The 22,449-nt window shown below is 46.6% G+C and overlaps 1 long non-coding RNA gene across 11 annotated transcripts in view; it reads left to right on the forward strand.

Moving 5' to 3' along the window:
* LOC135285073 (uncharacterized) overlaps nt 1–22,449 on the forward strand; it is a 148,000-nt gene that overhangs the window by 70,779 nt on the left and 54,772 nt on the right. For all 11 annotated transcript variants that reach the window (XR_010350104.1, XR_010350087.1, XR_010350100.1 and 8 more), the window contains one exon: nt 21,317–21,690. This is a non-coding gene — a long non-coding RNA (uncharacterized LOC135285073). The remainder of the gene's footprint in view (nt 1–21,316; nt 21,691–22,449) is intronic.

Here is a 22,449-nt window from a genome sequence, read left to right on the forward strand (position 1 = left end):
AAAAGGAAGATTTCCACAAAAAAGCCTCTCACACCTCTGGTGCATTCAAGCATGACTCCTGTTGAGCATCTGTACTGTCTTACCTTGGCAATTAAAAGCTGATTAAAGGGGTAGGAATACAAATTTCAGCTATTTTTATGGCACATACGTCACTTTGATACTTTTGCAGTGGGATGTCCAGCAGACTCTACTTGATGATGGGTGCAGGGACTTGGGGGCAGACACGTGAGCCCCAAAGTATTGCTGCTTGTCAGGGCACTGCCGTGCTGAGCATTGAAGTGGAAGCTCCTTGGGGACACCAGCACCAGAGGCTGGGAGTTTGGTGAAGCTCTGCAGGAAAAACATGTACTTCACGTGACTGAACCCTCTCCTTTGGAAACTGGCAATAGGTCCAAATTTCCCTCTTGCTGTTCCTCTCCTCTGTGCAAGTTCTCGCCTCTCCTCCTAGATTGCTTTCCATTTCCCAGCACTGCAGCTGACACATCTGGGTTGGAGCATCATGGGCTTCTGAGCAACACATCAGCCTTGTTCTACCATGCTGACTTCCCTCAGTGATATTCTGAGGAACAGGGATAGCAATGGTGATAAATACCTGCTCTCACCCAGCAATACCCCTCTCAGTGCAATCCTGCTTTATGAGGTGTGTTTCCCACCCTGCATGGAGACAGCCAGAAGAGTCCTCTGAAACCTAAGCATCACCTTGCACAGGTGGAACCTCTTTTGGATATGAATCAGGAGGCAGCATCCCTAATGTAGTTTGACAGAGCAGTGTTGGAGCCACAGCTCAAATCTGTCAGAGCCTTTTCTGGCAAATCACTTCAAAAAGGGTAAAGAGAAAGCCCAGCATTGGGCACAGACAGGTTGCAAGGCAGGAGTTACCAGCTGCAGGTACCTCCAGGAGAAACCACAACTTCACAGTGCCATATCCAGTCCCTGGGCCAAGAGCAACTTTCCTGTCTGTTCACTTACTTTTCTTTGCCACCTGAGTGTTTTGTGCGCTTTTCAACACATATCCGGATTCTCTCTCCTGGACTAAGCAGGTGTCCTCTTTTCCCTTAGTTGGTTTCTTCACACAGAGGTAGGAAGTGGCAAAATATTTGTTCAGAGATAAAATTAATGTGTTTACCTTGTCAGGAAAGCCTGGGTACGGGCAATACTTGAGTAAAATTTTTGTTTGTTTGAAGCAGCTTGGAATTTTCAAGAAAATCACAGGAGTTTCCCTTAGGATGAGCTGCTTAACAAGTGTCCTGCTGACCAAGCTGATAAATGCCAAGAAAATCCAAAACAGAACCCAGCACTGTTCTCTCCAGCTGCCAAGTTTGTGTTTGCTTTGGGGTTTTAATTAGAGGCAGTTTCCCCAAAACAAGTGTTTTATTTGTTACCATCGTCTTTTCTTCCTCCTCTTCCTTGTCCACTTCTCCCTTCTGCTGTTGGCTGTGTGCTCAGCTGGGCTGTCACCATTCCTGCCACCATAGGGATGGCGCTGCTCTTTTCTCCAGCTCTCCTCAGCCCTTGTGCTTGCCCCAGCACCGATCCACCCACAGCTCACTGTGCTGGTAGAAATTCAGTGTGCATCTGTACTGGGTGAGCTTTCTGCTGGTCAGTGGAGGGGATCAGCAGCTGGAGAGGTTTGGTGAGCACCAGGGCCAGCAGTGGCTTTAGGAAGTGAGGAAAGGTTACTTGGACTTGCACACATTGTGAAGGTTTCAACCCAGTCCACCTCACCCATCAAGGCTGCATCCACATCACTTAGAGAGATGAAAAGGTTTTGTGTGGTTTTTTCCCTCTCTCCAAATAGGTTTTTTCCTCTCTCCAACTGCTCTGAGAGTCCCAAAAGTGCTGAGGTATAGATAGAGTGTCATTGATTTTTTTCCCCTCTAAACTGTCTTGAAAGTAACCCAAGTTCTCTGCAGGTAATCATGGCATAGGGTAACATTTTATTTCAATAGAAGGGGAGAGCTTGGTAGACCATCAGCTCCTTTCATTTCAGTGTAGTGTTGTCTTGTCATTCTTGCATATGTAGAAATAGCTTTGTTCTCGTGTTCACTGGTGCATTCAAGCTAAACAGTGACTGAGCCTGGTGGCTGCTTGGATGGGTTATAGGGTGCTTCCAGGTGCCATTTGTACATGAGGACACTGGTGGTGCAGGAAATGGTTGTTTTCCCACCTGTAGCTTTTAATGATCATTCAGGATATTAAAGCATTTCTTTGTGCATTCACATTTATCTTTCTGTTGGCTAAATTTCAATTCACTTTCTTCCTTCTGAACACTTCCATTTTTGTTGAATAAACTGTTCCCCACAAACCATACCAGTGAGGTCCCTGATGTTGTCAGGGGTTTGGGTGATTGGGTTTTTAACAGCTCTTTCCACTCAAGGGTGGATTTCCTTTCATTATGTACCCTCTAACTGGTTTTCCAAGCCTTTCTCACCTTGTGAGTTTCTAAATGTGTTGTTGGGTTTTTTGTTTGTTTTGTTTTTTGTTTTAATGAAGATGTAGGATCCTTTCAGATAAATTGAAGCCTTCTGACAATAGAGTTGCATTTTTTATGTTACTTTCCACAGACCCATACAATATGGAACATTGTTCCCCAAGGACCAGATGGCTTGAAATCCATCATTCAACCAGGGTAGAGTAGCACACTTGTTCACTTGAGTCTGTTCTTTCTAATAGTTACCAGTTACGGTTATTAAGAATTTTCTGTGCTGTTGGTGATTTATAACCCTTCTATTCTCATATAACTGTTGTGGACAGCAAAATCAAAGGTCTTGTTGGTGTTTGCCCAGGGCACCCACTTTGGTCATATGAGCTTGGGCAGAGTGCTGTACTAATGTGGCTCTGTGGCTTTTGTCTTACGCTGGATTGAGTCCCAGTCAGCTTTAGGCACAAGCAGAGCAAGCCCAGGTCTGTCTGCACATGTCTGGGTGGACACATCCCACTTGGGTCATGTGAAATCCCTACTCATCAGAGCCTTGGAGAGACCTTCTTGCCCTTGGCTGTGCCTGTGAACTGTGTAGCACTGGATATACAAAATAATCCCAGGGAGCCTGAAAATGCCTGTGATGTGAAATTGTAACATTAATAAAAACAAAGGAATTTTTTGTGCTCAACCAAGCAGAGTTGTGCCTGTTTCTCAGAGAACAGTGTTTTCAGCCTTGCAGTCCTTGGAGAAACCCTGATCAAAAGTGCTGCTGCTGACCTGCAGCACAGGTGATTGCAAGGTGGCAGGCACAAGCTCTTGCCCAAGAAACTTTTTCATGTTCACATGTGCAAAATGTCTGATGTGAGCATGGGAAGTGCTTCCCAGCAGGGGAGGTAGGGCCTGTGCTGCACAGTGCAGATGCTGTGGTGTCCCTCTGTATGGGGTGAATCAATCCCAAATCTGCAGAGATGCAGCCCAGCCCCAGTGAGAAGCACTGGAGGTAGGGGAGCTCTCCCTGTGTGTCTGAAGTCTGTAAAGCCTGTGGTTTACATCTGGTTTCTGTCACTGCAGCATTAGTTCAGGTCAAGTTCATCTAATGGATGAGAGCAAACCCATCCCTGCTGTGTGTGCATCTCTGTTCTGGGCTGCAGAGCACAGGTCTCATGTGGCTGCTGGATTCTCATCAGTCAGTGGGTCCTGCTTGGGGCTGCTGGGTCCTGCTTGGGGCTGCTGGCACTGGTGGCTCAGCAGGGCAGGCTCAGCCCTGCCCATGGCATAGCCAGCCCTGGAGCCTGCTGGAAGAACTTGCCTTGCAAGTCTCTCCTGGGCAGTGGAAGGGAAGTCACCTCCATGTGGGGTTCGCTTTTTTCCCCCTGTGTCTTTCAGTTTGGTAGAAGCTCTGTGTCAGAGCTGGCCAGGGTGTGAAATGTGATATTCACAGGTTGTCTTCCTGGCCAGTTGGGCATCTCCTTGGTGGGATAGCAGAGATGCCAGTGCACATGTGGAGGTTGGAGCTACTGGCAGAATTTCGACCAGAACACTCTGAGGTTTTGCTCAAGGCTGCTCCTGCTCCTGGGGCCAAAGGATGCTTGGTGTCAGTCACCTTTAGATGACAAACGTGGAGGGATGACAAAGATTCAGGGATCCACACCAGCTCATCCAGTCTCAAAGTGACCCTGACGAGGACAGGCTGAGAGAACTGGGGTTGTTCAGCATAGAGAAGAGAAGGCTCCTGGGAAACCTCTTTGTGGCCTTTCAGTACTTAAAGGGAGCTTATGAGAAAGATGGGGACAGACTTTTTAGCAGGGTCTGTAATGATAAAGGGTAATGGCTTTAAACTAAAGAAGGTAAATTCAGACTAAATAAAAGGAAGACAATTTTTTGTGATGTGTGTGGTGAAATGGTGGAACAGGTTGCCCAGAATAGATGGAGTAGATGTCCAGTCCCAAGGTTGTTCTAAGTAGATGCAACAACAGGACACCTGAGTCTTGGTGCACTGTGAACTGTCCTCAGGTAGTTTGTGCCTTCCTGACAACATTATGCAAGTGGACTTCTTGGTCATGTTGTCTGCTGTTAGCCTGGGGATCATACCTAGTGCAAGCAGGTATCTCTTGACCTTGATGGGTCTTTAAAAGTGTTATTTTCCCCACTGTGACAGTAGGAGCACTAAGTGTGGCCCTGAGTCTATTGTCCTTAGTACAAATGTTGAATCAAAGGCTGTCCATCCCCCAGGGAGCTCATGGTCTGCATTGATGACAGGAGGTTGTGATTGGTACTTGCATATGGGAGAGTAACATAAAAATGCCAGGACACTATTGATCATCTTGACAGACATGTCTCAGAACACCAGCAGCCTCACAGTTATTGAGTTTTCTTGTAAATGTCACACAAAGGAGAGTTTTGATGAAGTCACTGAGGTAGTTTGGCAGACATTTTGAGATTAATTTCTACCAGACAAGGGGCAGGAAGGGAAAAAATGTCATTCAGTATCAAAGGCATTTTCCATTGACTGGTCCAGGAGAACAAGTTCCTAAGTAATAGTCAACATTATAAGAGTCAGCAGCAGACAGTGGGTACTGTAGGGCATGGGGTAAGCATTGAGAGTTACAGAGCTCTTGTGTGATTAGGTAGGGAAAGGGGCTATCCTTGAGGAGATGAGGTGGGATAGAAGCCATGACCCATGTGGTAGTACTCTTGCTGGTCAGAAGTTTGGTCTCAGGAAGGGTGGGTGTTGGCTGTGATGTGAGGAAGCAAGAGCTTCAAGGACAATGGCAGATTTGGATGCTGGATGAAAGAGCATTCAAAAGATGTCCTGAGATTTAATTTCAAACATAAAGGAGACCAGTCTGGAGTAGAGAAGAGAGTCTGTATGGAGGAGGGCACAGACCATCATAACAATACAAATTTCTGGTGGAGGTGAAAGGGAGGTGGAGAAGGATGGGAGCATGGGTTGAACCATAGGCCCCATGGAGAGGGAAATCTGAACTGAACTGGAGGATGATGAAGAGGCAGGAAGGGAGAGATGAGAGGTAGTGCTGACAGAGGCAGGTTGGAGAAGCCAAGGCCAAGCAGAGGGACATATGGATTTTGACCTTTGGCTAAGGAGCCACTACTTTTTTCAGTAGAATCATGAATAAGTAATATTATTGCTTCCAGACCCAGACAGGATCCTCTACAGATAAACCAGTGCAGACAGAGAAAAGCTTTGCATGTAACATCATTCTTGGGTGCATCAAACACAGATGGGCAAAACCAGATGGGCAAAAGAGGTGATTATCACACTCTGGCCAGTGTTGGTGTGGCTTCACCTGGGGCTCTGTGTGCAATTCTAGGTCCCACCAGTTAAAAAGATTGTGAAGGTCCTTGAATGCATCCCAAGGAGGGCAGCAAAGTTGGTGGAATTGCTGAAAGTCATGTCGTGTGAGGAGTGTCTGAGGGCTCTGGACTTGTCTGGTTTGGAGGAGGTTGAGAGGTGACTTCATTGCTCTCTAACAGCTTCCTGAGGAGGGGAAGGGGAGAAGGCAGTGCTGAGCTCCTTTCCCTGGGATCCAGTAGCAGGATGTGTGCGAATGGTCCAAAGCTGCATCAAGGAGGGTTCAGACTGGACATCATGAATCATTTCTTTGCCAGTAGAGTGGTCAGACACTGGAACAGGCTTCCTGAAGAGGTGGTCAATGCTCTAAGCCTGCCCGTGTTTAAGAGGCATTTGGACAATGCCTTTGATTATATTCTTTAAATGTTGATCACTACTGAAGCAGTCAGACATTTTAACTATGTGGTTGTTGCAGGTCCCTTCCAACTGAAATGGTCTATTCTATTTTACTCTATTTTATTCTATTCCATTCAATTTCATTCTAATCCTATTCTTTCCAGTGCTATGCTATCCTGTCCTGTTCTGTCATCAGAAGTGGCACTGTGTGTGTGCTTTGGTCAGGGACCCCTGCTGCACTCCTGCCTGGGAAGGGATCTGCCTGGCTCCAGTGCTTTCTGTCCCATCTCCCTGCTTGTGATGGGGATGCTGTTCCCATAAAATAGGCATGTGCTGATGTCTCTGCTTGGCTACACAAGCCGGCTCTGGAAAACCTCAGCTCCTAGATTACCAGCATAGCAGGGCTCTCTGTCTGCAGAGGTGTAAGATTACAAAACACACACTCGAAAAGCTTAACCAAAACCACCTTATTTTTAGCAGTTTGTGAGGGTTTATTCATTACACTTCAGCAGAGGAATGCAGGAATGTGAGCAGCATTAAACCTATTCATTTGGCAGGGAGGCATCTCCTCTCCCCTGCTCCAGCCTGCTTGGCTTTAATGATAATTGCACCTCTTGAGTTGTTGAGTTGGCTCTCTGCCACACAGCCCTCCCCACACAGATGTGTGTGGCACAGTGCTGGGAAGGAAGGCTGGAGCCGGGAAAGCTTCCATTGATGTTTTGGAGCGGGGCTGTGCTTCCCGCTGGGATGCGCTCCACCACTGCTTTGCATGCTGCCCTGCATCCCGTCTTGCATCCCGTCCTTCTCACACCTCTTCCCAGACTCCTCTGCTGTGGGCAGCTGCCTGATTCAAAAACAGGCTTTGCTTTTTACCTGACAAGCCCTAAGCCCTGCAAATGACCTAGGTTTGAATGGTCCTCCCTTTCCAAAGAGCCTGTTCTGCATGTCCTGGGCCACCCTGCCTTTCTGGGACTGCCCCAGTGCCAGCATGGGCAGAGAGACTCATAGATGTGCTTTTGCTCTTGACTCTGGGCAGGGAAGAGAGCAACAGTCACTCCCCCACTCTTACATATCCTGCTGGGGAATTCATGTTATTGTCATTATTATTATTATTATTATTATTATTATTATTATTATTATTATTATTATTATTATTAATTTCTTTAGTGACTCTGATTAACCATCCCCAAACACATCCAACAGTATCCTAGCATCTAAAATTTAACTATTGGTTTTAAAAGCCTTGCCACTTTAAAAATGGGAAATAATAATAATACAAACTAAAAAAAAAAGGCAGCAGTAATTTTTGTTGGCTTGTTAAGAATTTGAAAGATGCAATAAAATCAGATTTTGGGTTTATTCGTGCTGCCCGTTCCCAGAGGAGGAATGTGGTGCTCTGCATAACCTGGCTGCTTGCAGCAGCTGCTGCCGTCACTGCTTTCAGCTCTGCTGCTGGAGTTTCACATAAAGGGCCTGGGAAGCTGAGGGAACTGGTAGCGCTGGATCCCTGATGAGAAGACAAGTACTGTGTGTGAGCTGTGGATGCACAGGCTGGGCAGCTGGAGAATTAGTCAGCAGAAGTGAGCACCATGGCTGTAATAGCGCTGTCAACCTAATAGAAGCTGGTACAGTTGAATTTGAGGCACAGAGACATGGGGGAGGTTTTACTGAAAGTAGCTTCAAGGTCTCTCTTTAAAGGACATTGTTTTGAAGGGTCTGTAATGCGAATGGAAGCAGCCTAATTCACTTAATTAGCTGGGGCCCAGCCATCAGCTGGGCAGCCCAAGGTTTCACCTGCTGCACAGGGCCAAAGAGGAGACAGCCTGTTCCTAGAAGCTGAGATGAAACTAATTGTGTTTCAGCATCTGGGATGCATTTGGACAGAGTCTATTAATTGCACTTATGCTTGAAACATTAATTAAGCCCTCTCTCTTGGCAGGACTGAGCAATGGAAAGTTAAGTGGTAAAGAGGTTTTTTTAGACCCCCTGGTTCCCATGTTTGGATCCTCAGGTGCAGTGCTTTGATACCCAACTTCTGGATTTTGGTCACGGCACTAAACTGCTTCATGCCATGGTCCACAGTTGTACAGCAAGAGCTAGGGCAGAGGTGGTCTTCCATGCTGTGTATCAGCCTCAGTTTTGAAACTCAGTTTTGGGTATCATCAGTAGACAGTTCCTGTCCAGTTTCCTCTTGGTTAAGTTGGACTTCTCTGAAGGTGTGACTCTTGGACACATTATCCTCAGTTGCTACGATGATAATCCCTTAATTGTTCATTTGTACAGTAATTTTAGCATTTACAAGAAGGCCAAATGAATTAATCTGAGGAAGATGAGAGGGTGGGATGGACAAGATGGTCCACTAGAGCAAGTGAAGGAATTAAAGAAGAGTGAATTAAGTCTGTGGCTAGGTGAGAGACTTTTCTATCTTCTTTCTCCACCTAACACATTCACTGCCCTGGGCTGAGAAGAAGCAGCTCCTTAATAGTACACTGGAGAATATATACAGCAAATAGAAATTCTTTGCATCATCTTCTGTCTTAGTGATCCTCCAGTCAGGGTGGACCTGCTGACCATGGTGTGTCCTCCGTGGTTGCCGTATGAGTGATTCAAGAAGCACCATCACAGCCATAGCCCCTGGCATTGTGTCTGCTGCTGCTGCTGGAGGGATCCAACTTTGCAACCTTTGGGCAACTCTTAAGGTCATGCTTGCTTTAATAGGGACTCTGTATGTCAAGGTCCACATGCTGGTAGCTCCTGGTTCTCTGAAATGCCCTCTCCCAGTCACCTTAATTTGTAGTTGTATAACGTAGACCTTGGACACAGAGAGTTTGGAATAGAAAGCACAGAACAAAAATCCTTGGTGATTTTTTGGTGTCTTGTTTTGCTGGTAAACACCTCCAAGTATCTATCTTATTCATTAATGGAGAAACAGCCACATGTGCTACCTGCCCTGACAGCCCTTCCTCTCTGCAGGAAGTCTGCACTCCTGAGCTTTAAACACAGGAAGTTTATAGGGAGGAAAGCAACAAACAAACACGAATCAAAAGAAAAAAAGTGACGCATTTCCGACTGCCCCCTTAGCAGGGACAGTGACCAGTGCTTTCCAGCACCTGTAAAGGTGGGACACACCCTATCCTGGGAAATGGCTGTGCCATGTAACATGTGCCCTACCCTCCTGCCGGTAACTCATACCCTGCAGCAAGACAGCGCAGAGGGATGGATAGACTTGTGCTCAACCAGTCCTGCTTTCTCCTCGCCCAGCGGGTTGTTGGGCAACTTCAGGATTGCTCAACCCAGTGGAAGTTTCTCCATCGGGATGATGGGTGCTAACAGCACTTAAGTAGTTGTTAAGTGCTTTGGGATCTGTGGTAGCAAATCAAAAGATAAGGAGAGGAGGTGGGGGAAGGGATACAAGTGTCAGGAATTTAATTGGGAAATCTTTTCCATTGTATCACGTTTGTATTTATTATGATCCCACTGCTACTGTTGGCTTTCTGGAGCTGGGTCAAGACTGCGGTCAATCCGAGACCCTGAGCCTGGCTGTTGCAGCTGGGTTATGCTCGACATCTTTACTGTGCTAACAGCAGCAGCAACACAATAAAAAATATTTGTGTCTCCTGGAACATAACCTCTTTGGGATGAGAAGAGGTCCTGGCACTGCACTCTGCCCAGATTTAGCTACAGATAATGGAGTTTTCCTACCGACATCTTGGGACGATGGATGGTTGTACGACGCGGTCCTTTCATAGCGTCCTTTCGGTGCCAGCTCTTCTCCATGGTCTTTCTTGTCCGATGGCGGGTGGTTGGCTGCCACTGTGGGGCTCAGGCTGTGCCAGCCATGTGTTGCTCAGTCAGGCAGGGCACAGCTGGTGACTTGCTCTGCGGTTGCTGCAACCTTCTCCCAGGATCTCCAGCTGAGCTCAGCTCTGCAAGTATGCACATGCAGGGGAGCATCGCGAGAGCCGGCAGTCCCTCCTCCTCCTCCCTGGTGCCGGAGCTAGCTGACGAGCCAGCTTCAAAGCAAAATTTCCCACTGGTGTCTCTTTTCTCAGAGGCTGCCTGTCTCCATCGCTGGCTTTCAGTGGCGTTGAAGCCTGCCTGGGAATGGGCGCCACTCCCACATAGCTCCTGGGTCGACTCTCATTAGGAAGGGCGTATTCCTTGGAGAGAGTGAGCTGTGCCTCTCGTTTTGTTTCTCCATGTAGGAGCCAGGCTGCAAAGCCAGGACGCAGAGCTGTGTTTCTTCCCCAGGGCTTGTTCTCACTGGTGCTGGCTGTAGCTGGCAGCCCTATCAGTCATGGCGTGGCGATTAACTCTGGCACAGTAGCAGTGCCTGGGTGGCTGAGCCCTTCCTGTGTGTGCTGGACTGTTCTGCTGGACCCTGGGCTGGTGCCCCATTGGAGCCATGCCCTGTTTTGTGGTGGGGATCTCATCCCATGCCCTGAGTTTCCCCATGGACTCTGTGATGGTGAAAGGCATCTTCAGGGAAAACGTCACAGTCCCCAGTTCTGGTGCTGCTGTTCCCCAGGGTTCATCCAGAGCTGGTGGCCCTGGTGTAGCTCACAAACCCAAACTGAGTACTTTGCTAGTGAAAGAGGGGCAGCGATGTGTGCCAGAGACAAGGAGTGAGTTGTTGTGCCCTCTCCAAACCAAGTGAAGAGATCTGAGCTTCAGAATCTCTCCAGAGGTGGAGATTCTCTCTTGGCACTACCAAGTGTTACTGCAGTTAGTGGGTAGAACATCATGATCTTGTTGTCCCCACATCTTCCCACTGACTGCCATCATGATTTGTATTATCACAGTGCAGCGACTGCTGCAGCTTGGGTGCTCACTGATCTCCTTGGAGGAGGACGAGGAAGAGGAGAAAGAGAAGGAGGGGGGAGGAGGAGGGTGGGAAGGAGCAGGTTGCCCAGAGAGGTGGTAGATATGCCATCCATGGAAATATTAAAGGTCAGGTGGGACTGGGCTCTGAGCAGCCTGATTGAGTTGATGTCCCTGCTCACTTGAGGGGTTTGGAGTAGATGGTCTTTAAAGGTCTCTTGCAACCCAAATGATTTGATGAGGGTAGTCCCCAGCCTGGCTAAGCCAGGATGGCAAGTTGGGTTCGTGGCATCCCCCTGACCTTGTTGCAGAGCTGCAGGAGTGGAGGACAGAGACTGACCCAGCAACAAAGGCATAATTGCATGCATGGAGGGCAGATCTGAGCACTCACATTGCTCAGCTACAAATTCCTCCCTAAATGGGTATCTCAGGACCTTTCTAAAGGCTATTGCTAATTAATACAGACCCTACCTGTGCTTGCTCTTCAACAGCAGGATATGTCAGTCTGAAAGCAGGCTGGAGAGGCAAAACAAGTTTTGGGTTTTTTAAATCTTCCCACAGGACATGCCTTTCTGAGCACTGAAGGACATATTTGCATTTTTTGGGACATAGTATGAATACTTTTGGCAAATACTAAAATAAATACACATATCCATCCCACATGAGTATATACAAGGCAGTAGAAGATAACTGCACTTAAAGGGCTCAGCATCTCATTACTCCTGCACAGCTTGTTGGTCAGGGAGCCCAGTGAAGTTGTCTTGTCCTCTGACAGTGTTTCAGCTCATACCTGTATTGTCCCTGGTGTATACCAAGCTTCAGCTGTGGGCTTCTCTCTTCAGAAACAGCTTGCCTTGCGTTTGCAGTCGATGTTTCTAGCTGGTTCCTCTGGTGCTGCAGGATCGCACAGTAAGCCAGGCAGCTGAGAAATGGGATCACTTCATCAAATTCAGTCCAGTTTTTTGATAGTACACGTAAATACAGTTAGTCACCAAAAAAACTGAAAGCCCAAGGTGGCATTCGGTGGTTCATTCGTTCGGCAGCTGAGCAGTGTTACTGTAATATCTGCCTGTCCTTCTGCACTGCTACACCCAAAACCGATCTCCGGCTGCTGACAACAAAGGATGTTGCTGAACACACAGCAGGGAACCCATCCAACTGACATTTTTTCTCTCTTCTTGTGTTGTTACTCTGTAGATTTGGTTCCCCAGTTGAGTTTGCAGTCTCGCATGGCAAACTGGCATGCACTGGCATGGCTGAGAGGGAGGAACTAATGGGAACAATGTCATGGGTTGGTCCCAGTGCCAGAAAGCTCGTGGGGGAGAGTCACTGGCCTAATCACATTGAAGCCTTGGGAATTGCAGCTGAACTGGGAACCTCCTCGGGCTTTGTGCCTGCCCTACTTCCCAGAGCAGTTTGGTTGATGATGATACATGGCAAAGTCTCAGTGCCCAGTTCCCTGCACACACAGGTTGTTCCTTTGTGCTCTTGCTTTTAAAGTTATCAGCACAAAATGGTAGAGGCTGGGAGAGTGATAAATCTTTTCACATTCTCATCTTTTTCTACATTTGCTTCCCTTCCTGATGCTCTCTATTAGCATCGGTTCAGAGCAAGGCCACCCCTGGTAGATGTGAGGTTGGGAGGAGCTGGGCTGAGTGCCAGACTTGGGGCTGGGTGCCACATGTATGTTTTTTTCCTCCTTCTTGCCCCAGATAAGCCAAAATCCCCCTCCCAGGAGCCATGTTTCTGTTTGGCTTGTGGGGAGCTGGGTTCTGAACCTTCTGCTGACTGATCTCAGCAGTGGGTTGCTTACCACCATCCTTGTTGCAGCGTGAGGATGGGACAATTGATGTCCATGCTCATTGCAGGGGCCTTGGACTATGTGACTTCTAAAGGTCCCTTTCAACCCAAACCATTCTGTGATTCTATGATCCCCAGTTCTGTGGTCCAGCAGGTGAATATTTCTAACAGGCCTGAGGGAACCCCTTTTGGAGAAGGGGAGAACAGGCACATCCTTCCTCTCTGCAGCCTTCTTCCAGTGTGTAGTACTCCTGAGATGTGCTATTTCCCTGACTCAGTGTGCAGTAACACCAAGCCCTCTCTTTCCTGTGATCCAGGGCTTCTAAAAGAGAAGCATGATGCTCCTGTGCTAGCCAAACAGCTTTGATTCTGCCATGCAATGTGGTGTGCATGTGTCCAGGTTGATAGGGGTTGTAAACACCCATTTCCTTGCAGAAATTGAGAGTAAATGAAACCAAAGCTCACAACTGCAGCTTGGTTTATTTATTTATTTATTTATTTATTTTTCCTAATGGTCCATGTGTTCTTAGCACTTATTACTGGATGCAGGGGGATGCTGCATCAGTGTGTACCTGCAGTGTGTCCCTTGTTAAGCTCACAGCTCTCATCTCATGTGCAAGAGAGGATGCTAACAATAGCTGGGTCCCCAAAAGATGTTTTCCTGCAAATCCTGGAGACAAATCACACTAATGGGAGGTGACTGGCTGCAAACTTGTGGCCAGAGGAAGATGGATGGTTTAGAGCAGGGGTGTTGTGACCTGAAACTTAAGCCTGTAGTTGGGTCACTGCCCTTCTTTCAAGTTGTTTTCACTGGGCTGGAAGCTTTCTTGTTATGCATGGAGTTGCATCCAGGGAGGATCTGAAAGGTCGCTTAACCCTTTGCCTCACAGTGAAATCAGAAAGAAATGATAATACAATAAATCCAAGGCAATCCAACCATCCTCCAAAAAAAAAAAAAAAAAAAAAAAAAAAAGGAGCCTGAAAGCTGAAAAAGCCCACAAAGGAGGATGCTGGGTTTATATTGCTTGTTCAGCAAACAGCCTGCATCTGGGTTGAGGTTGCAGTGAAGGTTTATACAGAAATTCAATGCCATTTGGGATGTAACACAGGTAATAGCATTTTCCCCCCCTCTTCTCTCTCCTCCTTCATCTTTGCACTAATGCATTTGACTGAATTACAGTGCAAATCCATGGCTGTATAAATACCAAGTGGGGGAGAAAAAAATGCAGCAGAAACCACAGGCATTGTTTAGGTGGTTCTTTGATGTATTTCACCCATGAATATAAACTGTTAGCCTTATGGGATGGTTTCAGGCTAAAAGGGGCTTGAGACTGGTTTGTTGGGTGCCTTATAAAAACACTTCACAGACATTTCACTTCCCATCCTTTCTCTCTTGATGTGTGTGCCTTGCAAAAATGTATTTGTACTCTCAGCTCCCAAGATTAAACCCCTTTTACTACACAAATATTGTTTGGGATCCACAATTTTTTCATATGTTGAGTGCCTTGAAGGATAGAAGTCCAAGTTCTGGCACTGCCAGATCTGTGTTCTACATGAGCACCTTAGCTTTAACCAGGCTTGTTGGGAAACACGTTCCTCAGGGCAGATCCTACAGCTTAGGCTGGAGTCAGGAGTGGGACCTTGCTGGCAGTGGTGGGTCTACAGTGATGAAGGAAAGGACAGGGGGATTTGGCAGCTGGGCTTGTTTGTTTGTTTGGGAGTGCAGGGGGAGGACTAGTCCGTGATGCTTGGCAATAAATCTGGCCTGATACTTAAGTACCAGTTCCCAGGAAATTGCCATCAGAGTAATTAGCATGTGCTGACTTATTTGTACAGTGATAACAGCAGGAAAGTATTGAAGCAGGAAAAACAAACACATTATTCATTTGAACCTTCAATCCACAGCCTTTACCTGACAGTTCACTCTTTGCAATACACAGGTCTATTTTTAGGCTTCCAAGTCAGGCGAGCTTTTTTTTTTTTATTTTTGCTTTGCATTTTGGTCTTTATTTTGCTGACATAAATTGGAAATTAATCTGTGCTTAGAGATAAACAAACCCAGTTTTAAAATAAACCTTTTGAATACCAAAGACTGTGGAAGTGCTGAAGCTTCAGTACAAGGCTCTTGAAACCTGTGCCCATGCAAATGGGATGAGCTGCAGATGGCAGCTAGGGTAGGCAAGAGGAGCTCTGTGCAGATGCAGCTCTGGGGAGTGGAATGTGATCCCTGCTTCCATCGCATGTATTTGCTGTGAGCATCTTCTTTAGCCCAGGTTTCCCTGCTTGGTGGTGAGTGCTGCTTAGCCAGCCAGGTTAGAATTGTCCTTTGACAGGTGAGCACTGAGGAGCAGGTTTAGTAACTTGGGTGATAATTATTGTTAACGAGACTGTGGGAGAGTGGCACAGGGTCACAGGGGTTTGTGGTTGTGAGGCATCTGAGGAGGGTATTTGGGAAAGGGCAGCCTTATATGTGTGAGTAAATGGAAAAGCTGGTAAGAGAGCAGGAGGTGCTTGGAGGTGGGGGGAAATGGGTGTGGAGAAATGTGTGGATTCACCTTGGAATGGAAACAATGGGGATAAAAGTGTTTGCTCTGCCTTTCCTTTCCTCCCCTCTTCTGCTTACCAGCCACCCGCAGAAGCAATTCCCTGCCAGGCACTTGTGCTAAATCCTTTGAAAGCTCCTCTTCTCCTTTGGCTAATATAAATTCAGAAAAAAGGGTGGAGGCAGAAGACAGGCTGTCTGCAGGGGAAGAGAGCAGAGAGGCCCCAGGGTTTCTCCTGGAGATGGATTTGTGAACAGCTGAGAAATCAGGCAAAGCATCTCCCTCAGCCAGCAGCTATATCACAGGCACCCCTGGCCACAAATGCAATGCAGATAAATCAGAGTTAAAGTGCCCTTTTTAAATACCAAAGGCTTTTAAGTATTTGAGCCAGCCATCAAAAAGGTGACTTACCATCTCCATATCTTGAGCTCTTTGCATGGAGCCTGCATGCCTCCCTGGAAGGTGGGGCTTAGGCAAACACTAGCAGTGCTGCTCAAATCAAAGGTAGGAATGAAACTTGTGACCTCCCTTATGCAAGATTCAGACTGGGTGACCCAATGGTCCTAAAGTCTTTGGGAGTGATTGCTGTGCTTTGCAGCCCCCAAAGTTCATCCCCATCCCTGGTTCCCCCTGTATTTTCCAGCTACCAAGTGCAGGTTTAGGATTGGTGGAGGCTGGATTCTGACTGCAGCCTCCAGGTTTCCTAGGGAGCAGTAGCAGCTCCTTGATTTTTGTGCCACAGGTTAGTTACCCTTTTAATCCTATGGGCTGTCATTGTGAGCCCCCCACATTTTAGGCCTTAAAGGAAGAAGGGGCAGGAGTGAGGGAAGGTATTGCAAATGCACAACCATGAACCAGTACTATGATGATGAAAACTTTAAACAAACCAGGCAGGAGCTGAAATTTGCTTTCTGCTTGCAGGGAGGGCTTTCCAGCTCTTTGAGAGAGTTCCTGAATGCATTCTATGTCCTGGGATATGCCTCTGGGGCTTAGAGGAACCCAGCAGATGTGAAGATCCTGGAATCAAGAAGCACAAAGGGAACCTGCAAGCATAATTATGATAAACATCAATGGGTGGTTTCAGAGTGTCAGAACTGGGAGCTTCATTCCTTTGGCTCAAGTGCTTGTAGTCAGGAAAGTTTTGTGTGCCTTTCGTAGAGCCACAGACCAGCCCAGACTGGAAGGGATTGTCTGGTTCAGTCTTTTATGGAAAAGGGAGCCAAGGTGATTGCAGCAACCTTGTCCAGTTGTATCTTGAAGACCTCCAGTGATGGAAATTCCACTACCTCCCTGGGGAGGTTATTCCAATGAGTGGTTGTTCTCACTGCAAAATGCTTATTTCTTACATTATGCTTTGTTTTTGGCCAGTGAGTGTATTTTTTGAAAATTTTATCTGGATATGATTTTTTCTGTTTTTTTTTTTTTAAGTGGGAGAAAAACATCAGAGTGAGTTTCTTGGTTTAACAACATTTTATTTTGCTGCTTTTGGTATGACTCTGGCTCTTTTGCTGCTCTTCAGAATCCCCATCCTGGTAGTCATGGGATGCAGAGGACCTTTGGATGGGGCAGGGAATGCCTGGGACTGTACAAGTCCGACCACTGATAATGAGGCATCTTGTTCTTCATACCACCAGTAGTTGAACCTCTTGTTATTAGTACCTCATGGATTTCTAGGCTTTAGGACATGGTGCTTGTTTAGTCTGACCTGCTGTATAGCAGAGAGTCCTTGAATTAATTTCCACTCTGCAGTCAGCAGTTGTGAATGCAACCAAGTGCACATTTTTGGGGGAGCAAGAGAAGCAAGGTGGAAGCATCCCATCTTATTTTGAAAATTGCCAGTGCTGGATCCCTGTCCATGCCAACTGGAGGACTTTTCTCTCTGTTAATTACCTGAAGTGTTGAAAAATGGTGTAGTTGTTTCTGGTTTGTTTTCTGTTGAGCTTCAACTTTCAACCTTTGGTCTCGTTATGCCTTTGTCTGGCAGGCTGAGAGCACTCTTCTGACAGGTACCTACAGGCTGCGAGGTGCCTTTTAACTTTCTCTTTGATTGACTTCCTTGAGCTCCTTGCTACAAGCCCAGGTTTGTTCTTGTGGTTGTCCTCTGAACTCTCTCCAGTTTTTCCAGCAGTATTCTTGAAGTGTGGGTACAGGTATGAAACCTCACACTCCCATCAGCTGTGCCAGCCCAGGGCCCGAAGATAACAGGGCCTCTGCTGGTACGTGACATCCCCTGTCTGTGGAGCCAGGCACCATGGACCTGCCTTGCAAGCTCACGTTGGGCTAATTATGCCTCTTAGCCAGTCCTGTAGGTCTTGTATGCTTAAAAAGTTTCCACGCACCCATTCCTTTAATATGCCAAGTGTCTCTTTAATCTTTTTGATGTTTTTTTTTTTTTTTCTTGGTTGTATTCTGAAAGAAATTTTAGTCCAGCCTTTCTCTCTCTACCAGCCAGACGTCAAAAATCTTTACAAATCTGGGAGCTGCTAGGAATGTGTTTTACAGAGCTGGGGGAGGGAAAGTAGCTCACAAGAGGGAAATAACACTGAGATCTCCACTGGATGATGGGACAGGACAGGTGCATACCACTGGCTCCAAAGTCCTGCAGGCTTTTTTGACCTCTTTGGATCTTCATGAATTGTTTTCTCCCATGAAGATTAACCATGGAGATGGTTAAACTGAAAGCACTGTGCCAGTCAAACCTGTCATTGCTGGCTATGGAGTGTAGCACCAAGCTTTTTGCCTGGGAGTCATGGACTGGCTGCTCCCACTGGGGGTTTGGGTCAGTGCTGGTGAATTTCTAGATACTAGACACAGAGAGTTAACTGTATTTTGAAATGAGATGTTTTTATTATTGGTTCTGTGTTGTTTCTTATGTGTAATGATTCAGAGGAAACAGAGGTGTTGATCTGATGGGGAACCTAGAAAGCTTTTTGGTAATATCGTCCAGATGTTTCCTTAGCACATCTGCTGAAGCCACTGCTGGAGTCAATGCCTTCAGCGGTGCTGCTGGTGTGTTTTACTGCCTGCTGCTGTGTGTGATGTTAATTTATGAGTAATGCAGAAATGGAGGAGGGGGAAGTTTAGCAGCAGAAGCAAGGACAACCAGCTGCCGAGGAAGCGTGGGAAAGGAAGGCAATCCAGACTGTAACCCAAATTATTCTTGCTTTTACCATTCGTGTAGGGTGTTTGGAAGTAATCTTGCATGTAATTTTAAGTACTGTGCCCCAGGTTTGCCTGGTTACAGGTCACTGTGTACCTGTGCTGTTGCAACTCAGCCATGTGGGCAAGACATTTGTCTGTCTGAACACTGACTTCAGCTGAGAGCAGGGCAAGCTGTCCTTGTGTGAGAAGATACGCCTGCCTGTCCCCTTATTAGTGGGAAGCTGTTTCTCTCCCTGGTTGTATCTTAGCACTTCAACACTGCCTTGCTAATCCCTGCACCAGGATTGTCAGCATGCGGTGTTCCTCCGGGGAGGATCAGCTTTGGGACAGCTCAGCTGCCTCATGCCAGGGCTTTGGGCAGCCAGGGTACTACTGGGAGCTGTGCTTTTAATGTCACAGTGTCAGCACTGTGCCCTGCCCAAGGGAATATTGCCAGCAGCCTGAGGATAACATTCCATAATTCCCAGAGCCCTGAGCTGTGCAGTGTCTTTGTAGGCTGCCCACTCCACACCCTGGGTCACAGCCTCAGATCTGATGAGCACTGCAGCTCCTCACACCACACTGCTCATTTTCTGTGTCACAGAGAGCATGTCTTCAGAGCAGACCAGTTTGTGGTGCTCACTGCAAACTACTGACGTGGATGCCTGGTCTTGAAAGGTGATGGCAGCCACAAGGTCTTTGAAAAAGAGAAGCATCTCATCTCCCCCTATGAAGGCTAGTGTGTCACCTCCCTCCAGGGATGGCGGGGTGATGTTGGAGGTTATGCAGGTTAAAATGGGGGAAGAAGGTGGAAACATGTGGTTGGGGTGTGGCAAAGCCCTTCTGTGAGGAGGAGGTGTTGGTGTGTTAGGTGCCTGTGAGATGGATGGCCCAAAGGCAGAGATCTCATCCTATTTCTGCCTCTTTCTCTCTAATGAGTGACACAGCACAGTGAGCTGGCCAAGGATGGGCCATCAAGTGCTCTTGGTTATGTGTCAGAGAGTGGCCCAGCTGGTGATTCATGAATGGAGGTGGACATTGTACAGCCCTAGAGGACCTGCAGCACCTTGGTTTGTGCGTGTGGTCCTTCAGAGAGTAAAGATGCTGAAACAGCACTGCAGGTTTTGAAGCAGGAACGACAGCGTGGCTTGTTAATGTTTGTCATGTGAACACAGAAAGCAGCAAGAGATGGTCAGAGAGACATGTTTGTGGAGCTGTGGGCGGCATCACCACCCTCATGGCTTGGGGCCCATCTTGTTTCCAGTTGCCATCTTGTTAGCTGTACCCCCCACGCTCCCAGGCAGTGCCAGAGCCATTTGCTTCCACCACAGCAGCTATGAACCACACTGCTTGACTTCCCTAGCAAAAGTGTGTTTGAGGCTCAGTGGCTTTGTACCTCCTATGCCACATCCTGTGAACCCAAGGAAGAGGTTTCTTCTGCAGCATTGACCAGATTTCCTGCTTCTCATATAAAGATATCATAGAAAGCCCCGGGCTGGAAGAGTCTGTAGAGATCGTTTATTCCAGCCCCTCTGCCGTGGGCAGGGCCCTCACTTCACAGTTGGTCTCTGTAACTAGGAACATTAAATCTGGGTAGGACCAAGCTTCCATTGATATGAGAGCTCTTCTTTTATGAGGCTAAATTACAAGTTATTCCCAGCTGCCTCCTAAATCTGAGTTTCTGTGTCACCCTGGTAATCCTTCTCTCCTTGCTGAGTTGGAGTTAATTTGCAGGGATAGGGCTGCTGGCCTCTTCTTCTGCAGCTCTTCCCACCCAAAGAAACCTTGTAGACATCTTCATTCTGTTTATTTTCCATCTCTTTCAAATATCCCCTGAACAAAGATTAAGGCTGCTTCTTTCTGTCTCAGGTCCATTATGTTGGGTTGCTTGTGTCTGGTCAGTGTCCCGTGGAGGAGCTCCTGGACATCATGAAAGTCTTTAGTTTAGATAAATGCTTAAATGCTGCACACAAAGAAATGGCTATTTTTGATAAAACTTAGAATTTAATCTAGATTTGATTTCTGGAGTTGTTCCTGCCTCCTCAGTGGAGCAGTGTGTTATACCCACAGAGCAATGTCTGCATTAGTATTAATCAACACACAGTGTAGTCATTTTGCTAGTTTGTGACAGTCTGCAGTCGAACACTTACATTGTCTTAGGGTAGAATTTACATGTAAAGCTAACTATATGCTGCATTGTGTATTAAAATCCACTTAATTTGATTAAAGCAGCTGTGTTTCCTTTGTTGGCATTTGAGAGCTGGCTGTTACTTTGTCACTAATCTGGTGCCGTGTTGCAGTTGAACGCACCCTCAGGAGACAGTCAGCTTCTGTAAATCCCCCTTTTTGGGAAAAGTGTAGTAAAAATTTGGAGAGGGTTGGCTGCTGACAGTACATCTAAACTTTCTGACTCCATCTGCATTATGGTTTGTATTTGAAAGGAGTCTTTGTTTCTAATGGGAGTTATAATACAAAATGTAAAAGTTTGTGACTCCAAAGGGAAATTTTCCAACTGTTGAAACAAAGTGGTTCAAGTCAAAATGAGTTTCAATTCAGCAACTTTCAAAATTTAAAGTTTTTTATATTTCTTTCCACTTATTCAGAATGATAGGGAAAAAAAAATCAAGACCTTTAAATCCCACAAGGATGATAGAACTGGATTTTTCTTTAATATCTCTTATTCATCTCTGTTAGAGTAGTATCTTCCATTGGCAGAATCCTGAGGCAACAAGATGTTCTTTTATCAGTACTGCAAGGTCAGGGTGTCCTTTGATGGGTGAACCAGACATCACTCTCTTGATACTAATAGAAATCATGTATAAAGCCTGAAGGTTTTCAATCTGTCCTGATCCAGATATTAAAACTGTGTTTTCTTTATAGGTGTATCCACTGTTTGGATGATGAAACTTGATGAGCTGCAATTTGGCTTGGATTACAGTACTTCAGAAGACTTTCTGAACTTGCCAGGCAACCCTCCCCCTAGACTTTGGGGACAGAGGAGCTTAAATTTATATTTCCAGCATCACACGAGGAGATAGAATGGAGTTGGCTGCTTTACACAAGTAATGAAAATCAATGCTGTGTTGCTCTTGGAAGAAGTGCTCAAAAGGACAAAAGCCTGGCATATACATCTTGGTTTAGAGACAGATTTTACCTGGGAAGAGTGTGCCCAGGAGAAGATACAAGAAGGAGAAGAGGTGATGCTACAAGCCAGCTTCCTGACCTCCAGAGTGGGACTGAAGCTTTGTAGCAAGGTAAGAAAAAAATGAGCGTGAAATATTATCTTTCCTTTGTGCCTCACTGAAATATGCATCAGACAAGAAGTGAGATGAGTAATGAGTCCATGCATTGAGTAGTTTCTCTTACTGCCCCCAGTCTCTGTCCTGTTACTTGGCCACTTCCTGTGTCCTGCATCACCCATGCATTGGGCAGGCTTCATATAAAAATCATCAGTAAATCTCAACTGCCTGTGTTGTCCACATATCTAAGACTTAAGTTTTCAAGCATCTCTGCTCACACACACACATTAAATGTGTTGTTTATGGACTTGTGCCTTTATGCCTGAGGATCTTGCTGCTCTGTTGTTGGCAGTGAGTTTGATACGTCCCTCACACTGTTTGCACTGCACTCTTTGTAGCTCCAGAGCAGGACAGTGATGTGTTTTCCAAAGAGATGAGATACAGAGAGAGCTGAAATGTATGGGCTTTCACATTGCTTTGTCCAAAGCCACAAGAGGAGAAAGACAGAAAATAGAGCAAAATTACCTGTTTCCAGTTTACTACCTTTGGAGAACTGAGAAACATTGGTTGTGGAAAAGAAAGTTGAAGCTTGGTTTAATTTTTAGCTTCTTTCCTGATGCAAATGTTTTTCCTCATAAACATGCACAGCTCCTCCCATGCTGGACCCTGGGCTCTGCAGTGCTGGTAGCATTCCTTGGAGGAGAAGGCTGGCCAGGATGACAGAGGGGTGTCAGGCTTGGTCTGTTCCAGCAACACAACTCCATGGGCACGGGG

Source organism: Passer domesticus, chromosome 1, assembly GCF_036417665.1.
Source record: "Passer domesticus isolate bPasDom1 chromosome 1, bPasDom1.hap1, whole genome shotgun sequence".
NCBI classification, from domain to species: domain Eukaryota; kingdom Metazoa; phylum Chordata; class Aves; order Passeriformes; family Passeridae; genus Passer; species Passer domesticus.